The sequence below is a fragment of the Myiozetetes cayanensis genome, unplaced genomic scaffold, assembly GCF_022539395.1.
Source record: "Myiozetetes cayanensis isolate MyiCay16 unplaced genomic scaffold, myiCay2020 scf15, whole genome shotgun sequence".
Classification (NCBI taxonomy): Eukaryota; Metazoa; Chordata; class Aves; order Passeriformes; family Tyrannidae; genus Myiozetetes; species Myiozetetes cayanensis.
Genome location: NW_026087159.1, coordinates 16,526,670 through 16,532,674, shown reverse-complemented (window position 1 = coordinate 16,532,674; position 6,005 = coordinate 16,526,670).

Genomic DNA, 6,005 nt, shown 5'->3' with positions numbered 1-6,005 from the left:
AATCGCCCGTCCGCGCTCGCGCCTGCGCCGCTCCCGGCTCCCGCCTCCTGCCCCTCCCGCTCTCTGCGCCGCTCCCGCCTCCCGCTCGCGGGCTTGCTCGCGCTTTCCGAGTGCAGTGAGGGCTCGTCTCGGGTCCCGCCGCGGCCCAAGGGACGCGGAACAGGCGCATTGGCCTCTTGTGCAGCTGCGGGGAGCTGAGGGACGGCGAGGAGTGTCCGAGATCAGGGCGAGCGGAGCCATGCGAGGAAGCGCGGCCGGATGCAGGCCTTGGGGGGCTGTGGAACAAGGTCCCTGCGACGGGAAGGTGGAGACAGAGGCGGGCAGTGCACGTGTCTGCAGGGCCCTTCTGCTCTCGGGGCTGCGGGGCACGGGGAGGAGGCAGCTTACCTAACCAGATCACAGCTACTGCCACCGCCCTGCCAGCCTGCGCTGGGTGGATCTGCACTTGCAGAACATTTAACTCCGCTTGCATCATATTACACGTTTTTGCAGTAATCGAGGTAATAAATCACCTTATTTTTGAAGTTAAAAAAAAAACAAACTTTTCACTGATCTTTTTGCATAATCTCAGGAGTACACTTGTTTTAGACGTCAGGGGAGAGGTAGAGCTGAAACATGGGATGGGAAAAAAAGGTCTGGAGGTGGGATTCCACAGAAGCTCTGTGCACTGGTTTTGAGAGTAGAAAAGCTAAGCCTGCGGGTTTTGATCCTATCTCCAACACTGAAAGGGTAGCTTGGTCTTGTTATAAGTAAATGAAACAAGGCTGAAATATAGCAATAAAAATGTATTGAAGATTTATATAAAATGCAAATAAGCAAAACAGCGCGCTGGGCGGCTGGGAAGGCCCCTGCTCCACTCACGGCGCGCAAGCGCAGTAGGCAAAAACAGTAACTTTTATTCCCTTATCAGTTCCCCTCCCATAGTCACTTGTTATCCTTCTATTGGATCCGAGTTTGCAGGTCTGGTTCTGCTTGGCTTCCCTGCAGGCCCGTTTCAGTTGCCAGGTGCTTTCCTGTCCATAGTTTTAATTAGTCTTTAGGCCTAGTGTGTAGCTTAGTGTGTAGGTATCGCCAGATGTCCATTTTGGATACTCTGTATCGTTTTCGTTCTTGGCCCTTTGATCCTTGTCCTTCCCTTCGTTACTTTATGCGTGTGCTATGAGACAATAAGCTTTTTAGAAAAATAAGATACAAAATACTTATTCAGCAAGGCACAATAATTTGTCTTTCCAGCTTAAGAACTGCAAGCTGCGTGACTATCAGTTTACAATGCTGACAGATTAATGAACCATTCTGCAATTTACAGTCTCCCAAACTTAACAGAACATTGATTATAATAACATATATATATAAGAATATAACATGCAATACTATATAGGTATATAAGAATATAACATGCAACACAATTTAACGAGTAAACTACTACTACTACTAATTTGATGAGTAAATTAAACTACTACTACTAATTTATTACAGTCTTTCCCCAAAACTGTCAAGACTTTATGATAGCTTAAGCTTCTTTTTTTCAGTATTTCGAAGGAAGAATCTGTTAATCATCTTCACAAGCATTTTATGAACAACCTCTAAAGAAATGCTTATACTGGAAAGCTAGAATTTCTCTTATATTCTAGCGCAAATGTAGTTAATGAAGACACCACCCCTCCAATTCAGACTGCATGAGTATTCTTGAGTGTTTAGTTGAGACAGGTGCATCTGAATATGAGTGAACAGGGAAAAAAACACAGAGACAACTTCTGCCTCGTACAAAATATTTATTTTATTAAATACCAAAGATTATGGGAAAGAAATACTGAATGAGTTCTGTTAAAATACCATCTTTGAAAAATGCCTCAGTTCATTGTAGCTTCAAGTCACCTCCCCTTGAAAAGCCTACCTTGTTCTTTGGTGTTAATAAAAGTAGGCCAAATTGAAACAAGTTCATTACTCAAAGTATTAAGGTTGAGGGAGCAGGTTTGACATTCAATGCCAAAGCCCCGCAGTGCCTCATGCAGTGAAAATGGATTCTCAGAAGACGGGAGGCAGGGAAAAAACGCGGAACAGGATGTTGGAAATAGAAATGGAGTTGCACTTTTCATCTGCTTAAAATGTTCTGAGAGGACGAGCTGTTTATTGCAATCAAAAGGTCTTATTCAGAGCATAGGAACACCATGTGTCAGTTTGCTTGCCACACTGTTTCTGGGTTTTAGAAATCAGTTGCAATGCAAAGGTTGTAAAAGGCAAACAGTGCTGTGGAACAGATAGGATATATCAAGCTTGATCAGATTACCTGCTTTCAGAACCTCAGAGACATACCAGAAATCAAATTTAAAGGAGTAGTTTCCATTCTTACTCTCTGCGGAGAGGAAGAAGGATGTGAAGAGTTTAGTGCTTGTCATAGAAACAGCAGGGAGCGAGATCTGAACCAGCACAGATTTCACATGCTTTTAGAGTCTGGATCTAAGGAGAATTATGCCTGTGGTGTGTCTCTGTCAGCAAGGTTTGGCTATGAGGTTGCTCAATACAGGATTGGGAGGTATTGGGCAAAAATGGCTTGTTATCCAGAATATCCCACACAAGATTAGCAGCAATTTGCCATTCTACTTTCTGTAGCCTTGCTGTGGTGTTGGCTAAGAGAAGAGGCCAGGATTATCTGGATGGTTAGGGTGGGTGAGGCTATTTGCACCCACAGTTGAAGTGCTGGTGGGGATCAAAGAACCAGACTGCTGTCTAGGTAAAAGGCCTAAATGGAAAACTTATTTTTTTAAACATGCTTGCCAGGGTACTATAAGTAATGGCTTAAAATGAAAAATCCAGCAGGTGAACTGGTGAACTTCCTCCGTGAAGGGGCATGAATCTGCATTTCATCTTTATAACTGAAAAGGAAGCCCCCAGAACCTTCCTGAATAGTCTTGCTCTTGCTGGGAGTAAAGAATATCCTGCTTCTACTTGCTTTCTGGACAGTCTGAACTAAGCACAGGTGATACCTAGAAATGATTTTGGAACGTCAGCTGAAAGGAAATAGCAGCATTCCCTTCTTGACTGGGATTAGCAACAGTGTGCCAGCCTTCTTCTTGAAGTAATCAATGTCAAAAAATGCATTTAAAATCAGTGAGTAGAAAAGATTAAGCTTTGGGTCATCTAGAAATAAGGAAAAAGTCTTTTAAACCAAAAAAGAAGAGAGTGTGACAAGTTTTTTAACTGGATAGGCTTGTTACATATGTTTAATTTTGAAATAACAAAAGCTTTTAAGGTATAAGAAACCCCCACATCCCATTGTTTATATAGCAGAATGATGTGCTAAGATTATTTTTTTTAGTAAGTAAAAAAATCTGTACACAATAACATTTATATATTTAAATTTCATCAAGGTTGTTTAATTGCAATTTTGATTAAATTTTGTCGCTGTGATTTTTCTGTTCAGGATACCATTTTAAGGCTCCTTTATTTGTATTGAAACACGAGGTAACTTCCCTCTGTTCCAATGCAATTACAATATGCTTTTGTCTAAAGTGAAATTAAAAAACACAACACACCACAAAGCATATGAGAAGCTGGAGAGACAGTGTCAGTCGATAATATGTTTTTATTTTGAATCAGAAAAAAGTCAAAAGCTGGATATCTCTTAAGAATCAGGTTGTCAGGATTCAGTGGAGGCCAGCAGTTCCTGGAAGGTCAGTCAGCGAGCCAGGATTCAAGCATAAAACCACAATGGCCAGAGCAGGACCCTCATCAGCCAGGTACCAGGTACACAGTGCCAGGTGAGGTGTGCTGAGAAGGGCAGGCCCAGAGATGGCAATCAGACTCAGCCAAGACTCCCCATCATAAGGCAAGTTTGTTCTGATAAGGAGTGAATCTGCAGACCCCAATCAGGATCACATCCATTGGCAGTTATCAGGGTCACCCAGTCAAGTGATCACCAGTCAAGTCGCGAGTGAAACAATCACTTTGATAATACCGCAATGAGGCATTTTGATTGAGTAAACCCACCTGATTGAAATAAAGACAAAACAAGAAAAAACATCTGCATGTTTAACATGCAAATATAATAATGTATTGATACAGATATAATGTCCAAAATAAGAAAGATGTAATGAGACATTTTAGCTTATGAAAATGCTCCCATCTTTATTAGTCAGAAAACTAAAAAATGCACTTTTCATAGAACCATGGAATATCTCAAGTTAGAAGGGACCCATAAGGATCAAGTCCAATTCCCTGCTCCTTGCAGGACTACCATACGACACTAAACCATATGACAAAGAGCATTCTTGACTTCTTTCATGAAAGTATCAGTAAAAAGAAAACATTCTTGCAAACCAGTTTAGGATTTCCCAGCAAAAAATTCCTTTGCGCATGCTGACCAGTGCTACCAATTTGAGCTGATCTCTGAATAAGAGGGGAATAAATACAGCTTCCATCCTTTTTAACGTTCCCAGTGCTCCCCACTGTGGAAGCATGAGGAGTTGCTTGGCACTGAGAAATGCCAACACAGTTTCACACAGCACAGAAGTGATGGGGAAATGGGGCCTGTGCTTGGCGGTACTGCTTTGCCAGCCGGGTCAGAGTCCTTCCCCTTTCTAGACCCCACTTCTCTCTCACGGAGCCTCTTAGCTGCAGGTTTCCCAAGCAAGAGGAGCACTACAAGGCATTTTGCTTTAGCAAGTGGTAAGCATTGCTACCTGCTGCTGTTACCCACTGTGAGAGTAGTTTGTGGGACAGTTTGCTGGTTACTCCAGTGCAGCCCAACAAAAGGAAGGGACCGATGCTTATCCATGTTTATGACCTGCTCCTGTGGCCGTGCCGGGGAGCTGGAGGTTATAGAATCAAAGAACCACAGAATACGCTGAGTTGGAAAGGACCCACAAGGATCATCAACTTCAACTCCTGGCCCTGCACAGGGCATCCCAACAATCCCACCATGTGCCTGAGAGCATTGTCCAAATGCTCCTTGAGCTCTGGCAGCGTTGGGGCTGTGACCACGTCCCTGGGGAGCCTGTTCAGTGCCCTACCACCCTCAGGGTGAGGAACTTTTTCCTGATAACCGGCTGAAACCTCCCCCAACTCAGCTCCAGTTGTTTTCTTGAGTCCTGTCGCTGGTCATGAGAGTGAAGAGATTGGTGCCTGTCCCTCTGCTGCCCCTCATGAAGATGTTGAAGACCCCAATGAGGTCTGACCTCAGTCTCCTCTTTTCCAGGCTGAACAAACCAAGTGCCCTCAGCTACTCCTCATAACACTTCCCCCTCCAGATCCTTCACTGTCTTTGTGGCCCTCCTGTAGCCTCTGATCGACTTTCAAGCTCTTTTGCAGTGCTTGGGTGGGAGTAGGGGATCAAGTCTCAGGCCACAGGTCTAGGGGTAGATGAGAGCAATATCATGGATATAGATTGTATTGGACCCCCAAACATGATTTTTATCTGTTTTTTTTAACTAGCTACATCAGACACTTTGTGCTTAGAACTTACTATCTTCCTAGATAGCTACATTCACCCCCAATGCTTTTTTCCTTACCCTCTTCCAAAACTCTGTCATCTTTCATTTAAAAATTATATTATTTAATACAAATTGTCTTACAATTTGTCTAACAAGCTGTTATTGATGCCCAACATGATAAATAAATTTGAGGTCGTAAGGTCTCTGTTAGACCCCTACACACCTTGGCACTTCCACGTGGGCTTGGTTTCCTAACTAGGTTTCCAAGGAGATCAATTTTGTGACTTCTCATGTCAGTTAAGCGCTTCCAGACCAGCACTGTCCACTGATCAGGAGCAGCAGAGAGGAAGAAAAGCCTTCTGCAGCAAGACAAAATGATCCATCCTGGTTATCAACTTTCTTACTCAAATGAGATTTTGAGGCATAATTGCACAAAGTGAGGAACTTCGCTGCTACTGCAAGTGGGAGCCTCGTCAAGGTAGCCAACTGTGCTGTGTCCCAGACCCTTTTCTTGCATTGATTTGCTGTTCCATGTACCCACCCCTTTTGCCACAGAGTGGCAGCAAATTAAGTGAT